Source organism: Sus scrofa, chromosome 10 (genome assembly GCF_054392235.1).
Source record: "Sus scrofa isolate SSC_HxYL_T2T_F1_AM1 chromosome 10, Sscrofa_HxYL_maternal_Yorkshire_Landrace_v2.0, whole genome shotgun sequence".
Lineage (NCBI taxonomy): Eukaryota > Metazoa > Chordata > Mammalia > Artiodactyla > Suidae > Sus > Sus scrofa.
Genome location: NC_139392.1, coordinates 87,002,719 through 87,015,411, shown reverse-complemented (window position 1 = coordinate 87,015,411; position 12,693 = coordinate 87,002,719). Strand labels below are relative to the sequence as shown.

Below are 12,693 nucleotides of genomic sequence, written 5' to 3'. Positions count from 1 at the left end.
TAGGTGCTAGTGTGTACACCTAGGTGCTATATATACTTTGTGTATATACAGTACAATACACAAACTAGTTTCTCAGAAAGTTTCTGAAGATTATAAATATGTAAATGCTTTAGGATATTTAAACTAAAAGCAATCTTTTCTAATCCAAACAGTAACTTCTACTTTTTTTTTTGTCTTTTTAACTTTTTCTAGGGCTGCATATGGAGGTTCCTAGGCCAGGGGTCTAATCGGAGCCATAGCCGCCGGCCTACACCACAGCCACAGCAACTCGGGATCCGAGCCGCGTCTGCAACCTACACCACAGCTCACGGCAACACCGGATCGTTAATCCACTGAGCAAGGCCAGGGATCGAACCCGCAACCTCATGGTTCCTAGTCAGATTAGGAACTCCGAAACATCTACTTCTTATCTTTCCAACAAATGAATAGACAAATACAATTTCAAAAATATAAAAATAAGGATATGGGTGACTCAGGTCATTTTTTGAGTACAATAAAACAGCAACTTAAAGATCATTTTCCAAACCACTCAGGAATTCAATATCCAAAGTGAACACACAGTGCATACTAAGCACCGTGGTAAGACTCTCTACTCTTTTAGAATTAGGATCATGTTGGAGCAGTACAAAGTCTCTCTCTCTTTTTTTTTTTTTTTTTTTTTGTCTTTTGTCTTTTCAGGGCCACACCTGCGGCATAAGGAGGTTCCCAGGCTAGGGGTTGAATCGGAGCTGTAGCTGCCAGCCTACACCACAGCAACGCCCGATCCGGGCTGTGTCTGCGAACCACACCACAGCTCACAGCAACGCCGGATCCCGAACCCACTGAGCAAGGCCAGGGATCAAACCCCAACCTCATGGTCCCTGGTCGGATCCCTTCTGCTGCGCCATGACAGGAACTCCCAAAGTCTCATTTTTTACCTTAATTACTAGACTTGGACATTTATGGAGCTCCTAGTAGGCATTTCACCTAAGTAACATGTACTATAATAAGATATGGAAATACATTAAGACCGAATCTTTGCTTAATTATTAGACAAATGCTGTAATTGCTTCAAAATTTTAAAAGTATTTGGTCGCATTTTTGAAAGCCCCATAATCAATAAACCCTTCTCTCTTTTCAATTTTCTCCCAGAAGAGAGAGAAAGAGTGTGGGAAACCTTTCGCCTCCCCTTCAATCCCACTCCAACCTCCACGTTTTCAGTCAAGGCTTCCCAGGGTCATCAGAATGCACAAGAAAGCCACTGCTTCTCCCACCCAATTCTGTACACAGACAACTCCTGGACACCAATAATTCAGCCCTGGCAACTCAGCACTGCCCAGTATAACTGTCTGTCCTCGATATTTCTGATTGTTTACTTTACAGAAAGAAAGGGATTTCTCACAATTATTTAAAATTTAAAGCACTATGAAAATGTTCTAGAGCAGTAATTTAATTTGGATCAGCCTAATTCACACTTCCAAAGTATAGCATCTATACTGTGTTTGCTCTTTTGGGTAACTGCAGTGATGAAAGTGGCAGATATTCAGGTGACAGTCATTAAAAGCTCTCCATGACAAAGTAGCATAATGACCTTTATTAATAACTGCATCTGGCGTCTGCCAAATGAGAGAGAAACAATACTCGAGCAGTCCATTTTTCTTTTTCTTTCTTCCTTCTTTCCTTTCCTTCCTTCCTTTTTCTCTTTCTTTCTCTCTCTCTCTCTTTCTTTCTAGAGCCGCTTCCTACAGCATATGGAGGTTCCCAGGCTAGGGATCTAATCGGAGCTGTAGCTGCCGACCTACGCCAGAGCCACAGCAACGCGGGATCCGAGCCTCGTCTGCAACCTACACCACAGTTCACGGGGATCCTTAGCCCACTGAGCAAGGCCAGGGATCGAACCAGCAACCTCATGGTTCCTAGTCGGATTCGTTAACCACTGCGCCATGACGGGAACTCCAAGCAGTCCATTTTTAAAGAGCAACAAGTCATCTGAATGAAGACACTGCAGCACTTCTAAATTACATTTAAATTATATCAAGATAATGGGACAAAGAAACATTTAATTCCAAATAGCACTCTAGGCATAATAACTCACTGTACATCTAGTTGTTCTCTTGAGAATATTTATAGTATCTACTGGGCAGTCTGTTTTGGTAATAAAATAATATAAAGTCAAAATTGAGTCTTCTCAGTAATTAGGTAACTGATTAGATATACCGATTACCTATTACCCATATGTGCATTTATCACTTTGATGATAAGCTACAGAGAAACAAATACCAGACAAGCTCATGAACCACCTCATTCTTCAGAACTTACTTTTCTCCAATATGATGAATGAACTGTGGTCCTGCGCTCAAGAAGCTCACAGCATAATCCAGGCACAGCACTTTGAAAAGTAACCGTCAGTGTACACGTGATAGGGTAAAAAGCGGTGACATATGTAGAGGAGCTGCTCCAAATCATGCCCCAGTAGAACCCAGTACCTCTGTCCTACGGCTCCCAACTCTCCCCCATGCCACCTCTAAAATCCTAAGACCACAACACAGATACTGAATCAGTGTCTCAGGGAAGATGTCTGATTACAATGCAAGACCTTATATGTATAAATTTTACCCACATTACTGGTTTTACTATATCCACCCCTTTCTCCATCAACATAACACAAGGCAACTTGCACAACATATGTCTACAGCAATACGTGGAGCCCAAAATGCAGCCATCCACAGATAATCATGGACGTGCCGCTGATGCTGCTGCATAAGCAACTCATAGTAACAAGTGGGAGTTCTGCGTGATCCTAGACCTCAGGCATACACCATTCTATAGCAGAAATGTAGAGCTATTACATTTTTTTCTCCACATGGCAAAAACAGCCTGTTTAAGGCAACAAACAACCTAATTATACCTGGAGATCATTATCAGAGAATCATAAAAACTGAGTTTTGCTCATTACAAAAGATGGTACTTTACTCCTTTTGCATGACTTTTTTCCCCTTTGTTACAGTCATAGGAGAAGCATTTGAGTATAAGCATGAAAGACACAGAAAGAGGCAACAGCAGACCAAAGAATACAGGGATGACTTCAAGAAGTGATGAGCAAACCAAGATAAAAATCAGCACCCTTCCAGAATGTGTCACCCAGAAAACAGCCAAATTCCTCAAATTCTTCACCAAACAGTTCTCCTGTCCCACACCATGCTGCCATGCTGCAGAGCAGCGGCCTGCACGGTAGGACCTCTTACCCCGACCCCTCCCCACCGAGACAGAGAGACAAGCAGCAGAGTCTCGAGAAATGGAGCAGATTCTGACACCGACATCGCAGATGGTGGAATGGGTTTTGAATTCCCTTTACTTCAGAGATTACTTGAACAACTGTGTTTTGATATTAATAGAAATACTGATTGCACTTCAAAAACGGAAGACTTTAACTGAACAAGCATACCCTGAGCGGTTCCCCAATGCACAGACAATGACGCTACACGTTCTGGGGGAGCTTACCTACCATTTGAAGAGATGAGACCACCGCCATTGGATATTTTTTCCAAAGGCAGCGGTGAACTGAAAAATGGAACAAAGGCCTGAATGGGGTGGTACTGAAAACGAGCTGGGCAGTAAGGTTGGACCTCCCGAAACATCTGACAAAGGAAGTGGTACTTCTCCCTGAAAGCGGTGACACTCCCAGTGAATTTTCAAGGCAAAGCACTTGACAGAAACATTACACTCAACTGTGGTCAAAAATTCACATACAAACAATTACCCAAGCAGGTTGGTATACATAAATTTTCTTCTTAAAAGGGCAATAAAAGAGACGTAAAGGACTAGAAGAAAATCACTACACATTAATAAATGATAAAGCATAATAAATCTGAACATGATGCACATTTGCTTATTTAACAGACACATACCACACGCCTGGTGCTGGTCTAAACACCTTCCACATACTGACTGCATTCCTGGAACCACCGCAGGACAGCTTCCGTCCAAGCTTACACATAAAGAGACTGAGGCACAGGGAAATGAAATAAGGTGCCCAAGGTGACATAACTACTAAGTAGCAAATTCAGGAAATGAATCCAAGCAGCCTGGCTATACAATCTATTCAGCGCGCCTCAACAGAACTTTCTGTGACGTGGCTGCTGGGCACTTAGGATGTGGCCGGCATGACTGGGGAACTGAATTTTTAATTTTACTTAATTTTAATTACGGAAGTTAAAACGACCGCATGTTATGTCACGAATGGCTAGTGTACCATGTTAGAATTCAAGCTACGCTCTTCATTACAACAGAGCACTGCCTTGCTGACAAACGAGGGGACGGCTGCTCAGGGAGTCTACTGCATTCGATTTTAAAAGTTTCCAATAATTTAGCTTCAAGCAACAAGTGACTGCAAAATTCACTCCTTACTTCCAAGATCCCAATGAGCTAATAAAATGGACTTCTTTTTTTTCTGTTTTTTAAACTTTGTTTAGGAAAACTTTTTTTTTAATTTTAATGATTTTAATACGTTTCCATTATAGCTGGTTTATAGTGTTCTGTCACTTTTCTACTGTATAGCAAGGTGACCCAGTCACACATACATGCATGCATTCTTTTTTCTCACATTACCATCCTCCATCATAAGTGACTAGCCATGGTTCCCACTGCTATACAGCAAGATCTCACTGCTTATCTGCTCCAAAGGCAACAATCTGCAACCATTAATCCCAAATTCTCAGTCCATCCCACTCCCTCCCCCTCCCCCCTCGGCAACCGCAAGTCTCTTCTCCAAGTAAATGGACTCCTTTTTTCTTTAACATTTAAAACAAAGTTCTTAGTTTAGATCTGCATATAGAAATGTATTTCCCTAAAAGAAAGTTTTGATAAAACTTTAGTCAATTGTCCACATCACACACACAATTTTGACTTCCAATATCACATATCTAAATTTAAAGAATAAATTCACTGCTTAAGGTTTTCCAAGTACAAATGAACTGGTAGAATTATAGACAGTAATAAACATCACTATACTGAATCAGAACATTGTCCACAGAGCCCTGAACTCTGTCTCAGACATAAACACCTATAAACAAGTATCAGCCATCTGAGAGAACAGCAGTGCAGCATCACCAGCAACAATAATAGTAACACCAAAAAAAAAAATTAATGGCAGCTGATATTCAGCCCTTGCCATATGGCAACCACTGTCCAGGGTCCTTTTCACGTTTCATCTCAACAACACAACACTCAAAACACTCACAATCCTCACAACACTCCTGTGAAGTACATACTATTATTATCCCTGCTTTTCATAAAAGAATCTGATGCACAGGGAGGTTAAGTAACTTGCCAAGGGTCACACAGCTAATAAGTGAAGTGCAAATCCAGGGTGGAGACTCAATCTTCCTGATTATAGTCCCTATTCTCAGCTAGCCTCCCCTATGCTGCAATCACTCACAGAGCAGTCAACTGTGAAAAATCTCTAAAAGCTCTTTATAATTAAGCCAACTACACAACTTTCTAAGGCTACCTTAACACAATTTGCTTTGTGTGTGTGTGCATGTGAGTTCAGAAAGAGTAAACATAGGAGTTCGCTTGTGGTGCAGAGGGTTAAGGATGCAGTGTCACTGCCGTGGCCTGGGTTGCTGTTGTGGCTCAGGTTCGATCTCTGGCCCAGGAACCTCCACAGGCAGGAGGTATGGTAGGAAAAAAAAAAAAAAAAGTAAACATAGTCAGGTAGGCAGTATGAGTTTTTTTTTTTTTTTTTTTGGCCTTTTTAGGGCCGCACCCATGGCATATGGAGGTTCCCAGGCTAGGGGTCTAATCAGAGCTGTAGCTGCCAGCCTACACCACAGCCACAGCAACGAGGGATCCGAGCCACATCCATGACCTACAGCACAGCTCACAGCAGAACTCGATTCTCTATCCACTGAGCAAGGCCAGGGCTCAAACCTGCGTCCTCATGGATGCTAGTCAGATTTGTTTCCACTGAGCCACGATGGAAACTCCAGGCAGTATGAATTTGATATTTTAGTATAAGAGGTTAGCACAGAAAAAAATTGCTTTAGGAAAATGAGCATATTCTATATGAATGTCAGTCCTCTATGAGCTCTTAGGAACAACCCCTCATACAGCAGATGGAAAACTCTGATACAGAGACATTCACTGACTTGCCCTAAGTCACACAGAGGTACAACTAGATCAAAGGTCTTCCAAATCATCAGTGTCCCTCCCACTATATTAGAATGGCCATATGCATGCTTTAACTTAGGTTACCTGACACTCGCCACCGAGACTGCCCAACCGCAGCACGGAACAAAGTACACTGTAACAGTGTTTGAGTTGCATTTAAAAGACATACTTTCGGAGTTCCCATCGTGGCACAGCAGAAACGAATCTGACTAGGAACCATGAGGTTGAGGGTTCAATCCCTGGCCTTGTTCAGTGGGTTAAGGATCCAGCATTGCCCCGTGAGCGGTGCTGTAGGCTGCAGACGAGGCTCAGATCCTGCACTGCTGTGCCTGTGGCGTAGCAGCTGCTGTTAGACCCCTAGCCTGGGAATCCCCATATGCCGTGGTTCGGCCCTAAAAAGAAAAAAAAATATATAAAATAAAAGACATACTTTTTTTTTGCCCGCATTGGACACCACAGTAGTGAGGACTTGCTTTAACTGTAAGTAATAAACCAAAAAATCTAGCGGTAAGTCAAGGTTGGTGCAAATGCTCACTGGTTTCAGTAGTGTCATCAGAGACCAGACTTCTATGTTTCTCTTCCACCAGACTGCTTTTGTCCTCATGGTCACATCACAGCTGCTATAACTCCAGGAATTACATTCACATTCCAGGTAGAAAGAAGGATGTAACGAGGAAGTGAAGGTGACAACTATCTCAAAAAGCGTAACTTTTCCAGAAGTCTCCAGCAGGCTTTTGTTTACATCTCAAGAAACAGAATCTACTTGCTGTGTTGTTAACTGAAGTTCTGTATGGTGCAGAGGTTAGGGATCCAGCATTGCCGCACCTGCATCACAGGTTTGATCCCTGGCCCTGGAAGTTCCACATTTCAAGGGTGAGGCCAAAAAAAAAAAAAAAAAAAAAAGATTCTGTCATTAGTTAAGATTTAAGGGAGAATGGGAGTTCCCGTTGTGGCTCAGTGGTTAACAAATCCACTAGGAACCATGAGGATGTGGGTTCGATCCCTGGCCTTGCTCAGTGGGTTAAGGATCTGGTGTTGCCATAAGCTGTGGTGTAGGTCGCAGACGCGGCTTGGATCCCACATTGCTGTGGCTGTGGCGTAGGCTTGGCAGCTACAGCTCCGATCAGACCCCTAGCCTGGGAACCTCCACATGCTGTTGGAACGGCCCAAGAAATGGCAAAAAGACAAAAAAAAAAAAAAGATTTAAGGGAAAATGGATATTGAGTGGACAATGAAGCGTGTTTGTCACAAGTACCCATTTCTCAAATTCTCATGAGATAATTTCATATTATCTTCTTTTTTAGTCAAGAGCATGAAATTCTTAGTAAGTCATAGAGAACTTCAAACAACTAAATCAGGTACACTAGATGCTATGACTTCAGTTTCAAGCTTAAATAGTCAATCTGTGGATGGAGTTCCTGTCATGGCTCAGTGGTTAACAAATCCGACTGGGAACCATGAGGTTGCGGGTTCGATCCCTGCCCTTGCTCAGTGGGTTAAGGATCCGGCGTTGCCATGAGCTGTGGTGTAGGTCGCAGACATGGCTCGGATCCTGCGTTGCTGTGGCTCTGGTGTAGGCGGGTGGCTACAGCTCCAATTCAACCCCTAGCCTGGGAACCTCCATATGCCGTGGGAGCAGCCCAAGAAAAGACCAAAAAAAAAAAAAAAAAAAAGTCAACCTGTAGCAAAATAAGCTGAAAGCCATCATCCATTTAACCATTACAAAATATCTTACAGGGAACTCATACACTCCTCTGTCCACTGTTATTAGCTATAATATTCGCTTATCTCAAGGTCAATTTATGACAATCACAATGACCTAAAACATAGCTAAAAAAAACAGGATGGAAGCAAAAATGTTCAATAAGCCAAAACATTATCAATTAATACTCACATGTCAATTGAATAAATACAGTCATAAGGTATACGAGGATTTTAAAGGTTCAGTAATAGAGGCAGAAGCAAAATGCTAAGTGAATACAAAGGAAAAAATGATTAATACTGGCCTAGAAGAGGAAGGGGAGAAAAAAATCAGGGAAGGCTTTTTGGTGGAAGGCAGCAACTGAGGCCGGGGGGCTGGTAAGGACCTAGCTGCTAGAGAAGGAAGAGAAGAACCTGCCGTCCTGATGGAGCAGCACGGCTGCGAAACAGCAAGCCTTCTGGTATTGCTGGCACAGAGGGTGTATGGAGAGATCTAGGAAATAGATCTAGAATACAGCTAGAAACACAGGTTAAGTCCAAATTCAGGTTTTATGGCAAATTGTTTCACATAGTGATCTCAGACAGCAACGGAAGGATGGAATACAGAGTTAAACAACCACGTACAACTGACCGGTCTTCTCCCCCTTTCCCACTATCATCCTAGGAATATTTCCAAGGAGTTCCCGATGTGGCTCCCGCAGTAATGAATCCGACTAGTATCTGAGAGGATGCAGGTTGGATCCCTGGCCCCGCGCAGTGGGTTAAGGATCTGGTGTTGCCATGAGCTGTGGTGTAGGTTGCAGACGCGGCTCGGATCCTGAGTTGCTGTGGCTCTGGCACAGGCCGGCAGCTGTAGCTCTGATTTGACCCCTAGCCTGGGAACCTCCATAAGCCACAAGTGTGGCCTGAAAAGCAAAAAAAGAAGAAAAGAAAGAAAAGATGGAAAGACTATTTTCCGAACTCCTTCACATGGTGTACAGGCTCGTGTCCGGCACCTGAGCTCTCTTCCACAATTTATCTTGCTCGCGAAGCTTATACATACACTCTCTTTCCACCCCCTCATTTTACGTATCCTTTGATACCCAGCTCAACTGAGGGCATCTTGTCACTTCACCAAGGAGCCTTTCACTCTTCTAATTACCAAACTAGGGCCAGTTCCCCCTTGGGGTTCCCAGGACACCGTGTCTACTACAACACCTATCAACTATCATAATTACTGCCTTCTGCCTCTTACCACCTGCATATGAGTTCCTTGAGGATACATCTGCGTACCCTCTGCATCTGAGATGTGGTAAGTGTTCAATGCATGTTTATCAAATACAATAAAGGAGGCAGCTAGTTTAGTCATCTAGAGGTGCTAAGGCATGAAAATGGGAATGAAAAGGTTAGGACAGATACCAAAGCACATATATTTTACCAACAAAAGAAACCTTCAGGGCTTCACTCTAATTCTACTCTTAGTTTAAGAATAATTTTAATAAACAGGGTCATCAGATTTCGTAACCTAAAAAATATACTTTTGAATAAAGAACCTGAATCATTAAGAAAATATTAATTTATATTTAGCATACCTCTGTTTAGCCAGATAGAGACACATGTACCATTTTCAAAACTTTTTTGTCTAAATAAACACGATGGCTTTAAAGAAGAAAACCAAGCTCCCTACTAATACAAAGCGACCATGATTAGTCCTGAAGATGCAGCCTAGCCAGGACATCTGAGAGGAAAGCTGTCACAGTTTATGTTCCCATTTAAAATCACTTGTCCTATCCCCTTCCCTGCTCCACAATAATAAATTGCTTTAACTCTGCCCATGATGACCTCATGGTAAAACCTATGACTCACTATCCCGCCCTGACTTACAGACACTTCTTAGACTACGCTGTCCTAACGAACGTATATTCTCCCATTCATGCATTCTTTCACTCAACACATGGCTGAGATCTACTATGTCCCAGGCCTGGGCAAGGATCCTATCTTATTTTGTATCCCCAGTGATTAGCAAAGTGTCTTAAAGATAGTGGACACCCAATAAAGGCTTTACAAATGAATAAATGAGGGCGTTCCCATCGTGGCGCAGTGGAAACAATCTGACTAGGAACCATGAGGTTGCGGGTTGGATCCCTGACCTTGCTCAGTGGGTTTAGTATCCGGTGTTGCTATGAGCTGTGGTGTAGGTCGCAGATGCGGCTCCGATCTGGCGTTGCTGACGCTCTGGCGTAGGCTGGTGGCCACAGCACCAATTAGACCCCTTGCCTGGGAACCTCCATATGCTGCTGGTTTGGCCCTAAAAGGACAAAAAGACCAAAATCAAACAAACAAATGAATAAATGAGAATGATGAATGAAGAAACAAATGAATACATATACATTATGTATGTATATCTGACCCTCCTTCTCATAAGGCAAAGATACTTTTTGAGAGGGTGTCTTTTTAGGGCCGCACCTGCAACACATAGAAGTTCCCAGGCTAGGGGTCGAATCAGAGCTACAGCTGCCAGTCTACGCCACAGATACAGCAACATGAGATCCAAGGCCACATCTGCGACCTACACCGTAGCTCACAGCATCACTGGATCCTTAACCCACTGAGTGAGGCCACGGATCGAACCCGTGTCCTCATGGTCACTAGTCAGGTTCATTACGGCTGAGCCACAAGGGGAACTGCAAAAGACACTTTCCAAAAGACACTTATCCTTTGCCTAAGCTGTATTATAAAATATCTATCTCTATCCATTTCAATTATGTTATAAACGTCAATCATTCCCACCAGTTCCCCACAGCATCACCAGAATAAAGAATGTGGATCCATGAACGTTATCCTTCTAACAGTGTCACTAGTTCTCTCCTTTTCTATAGTGCTATCTGCTGCAAAATTCTCATTTCCTTAAAGGCCATGAATGAGCATGAACTCCAGTATTGTATTTCACTAAGTCCTGGTGGTTAGGATACACTTACTGACATTTTTATTAAAAGACAAAGCAGTGATTTGGCAGATATTTTAGAAATTTTAGAGAAAATATTTGAATATTTCATAATCTCTCTCCTTCCCTCAACTAATTCTTAGCCACACCCTTGGATCCTACTTAAAATATATTACGTGCGTTTACTCCCTTGTACCATGGAAAAGTAAGTGACAAAAACTTCTCAAATCATTTATTACAACTACTTCACCCCAGCTTTGATGTTCTGCTTCACAAATCAATTTTTCCATACTATTTACGACTATTAATGTGAATACAGTACTCTGAAATACTGCTGTCTCAATAGCCATCCAAATTAATGCCGAATGAGTTCAAAACTCTGTTCTTATGGGTCCATGTTTTACATCTGCTTGTAAGACTTTACCTTTCTTCTCAAGTAATTTATCAATATTTAACATTGGTAAAAGATACTCTTGCCAAAAAAAGAGTAAATATGCTAGTTAAATGATTAAAAACACTATTAGAATAGGTTTGGGAAAGCAAGCTGCTAAGAAAAGTCCATGTATAAGGTGCCTCTGTTTTCCCTGGTCACAGAAAATTCTGCCTGAAAATACAGGGGAAAAAAAAAAAAAGAACCAGAGCCATTCTACCTTAGATATGTTTTAGTGCGTTTTTCTATATTCATATGGTGGTATTCCCTGTCAAATATAATTACAGTGTGTGTGTGTACACAAGTAAGCACTATGAAAGACAAGAACAGTAGTTATTATTCTTTCACCAGGTATACTCCAAGTAACTCTGACTGTGACTAAAAACATATAAACTAGAAGGAACACTCCAATTAAAAAAAACTCTGTCTGTAAAGGTCAAAACCGTATGAATCTGACATTTTCAAACAGATTGGGATTAAATTAACTAATTTATATTCTTCTGAATAGTAAAAGCAATAAGTTTTTTTAAAATGCTTAATTATTAGAATGCTGTATTCACAGGAAGAAACAATCTCCTATTTCAGAAGAAAGAGGAAAATAAAGTAGAAAACAGGAGGTGAATAACTGTAAATATTCTAAATAACAGTCACCATATTTTAAAAGTAAATGACAACAGTTTCTCTGCTGTCTGAGATGCATTTTCGTCCACTTAAATGCCATGCTCGTCCATAAAATGAGGACAGACAGGAAGACTTCTAAGGTTTCTTTCAGCCGTAATATTCTGTATATGTTACAAGAGCATTTCATAGCATCACCCTAAGTCATTTCGCATAAGGCTTGAGGAATCTCATAAGCTTTACTTTAAACACAGATCATATCAAGTTCTCTTAAAATCTAAAATAATCTATATTTTATATCATCCAAGGTACATTTATGCTATTCGAATCACAAAACAGACTGCTATTCCTGACATATGAAAAGGCTAATATACAAATATATCAGTTGATGGATGTTAAACCACAGGTTAGTGAAATTGCCAGTATTATAAATTCAGTTGATGATCAGCCTATTTTTTAATCAATCCTGATTATTTTGGAGGTTTTCTATTTCAAATGTTTAAAAAGCAAAATATACAAGTATTTCTTCAAAGATGTATCTGCCTTAGTTCATTTTAAGATCTCTAAGTCAGGCATGCAATTTAAAAAGATTTTGAAAATGTATTCCAGCATATCCCAAACTGTCACAGGCTATAAATACAGGACTATGTTAAATATAAATACCATTAGTAAGCACAAATCATAAACAGAAAAAATTAATTATTCACTGAAAAAGGCAACAAAATCTATCCTTCACTGACTAATTCACATTTATTTCTATTATTTTATCAGCTATTCACACAAATAAGAACCATCTACTTCTGCCCTGCTATCGGCAGAATCCTGGCTTGTTCTCTTCTGATTTCTGCCATGAACATTTATATTTTAAAAT

General features: G+C 41.2%; 1 protein-coding gene across 11 annotated transcripts in view; it reads right to left on the bottom strand.

Moving 5' to 3' along the window:
* Positions 1 to 12,693, bottom strand: part of USP6NL (USP6 N-terminal like) — a 152,655-nt gene that overhangs the window by 97,643 nt on the left and 42,319 nt on the right. The window lies entirely within an intron of this gene.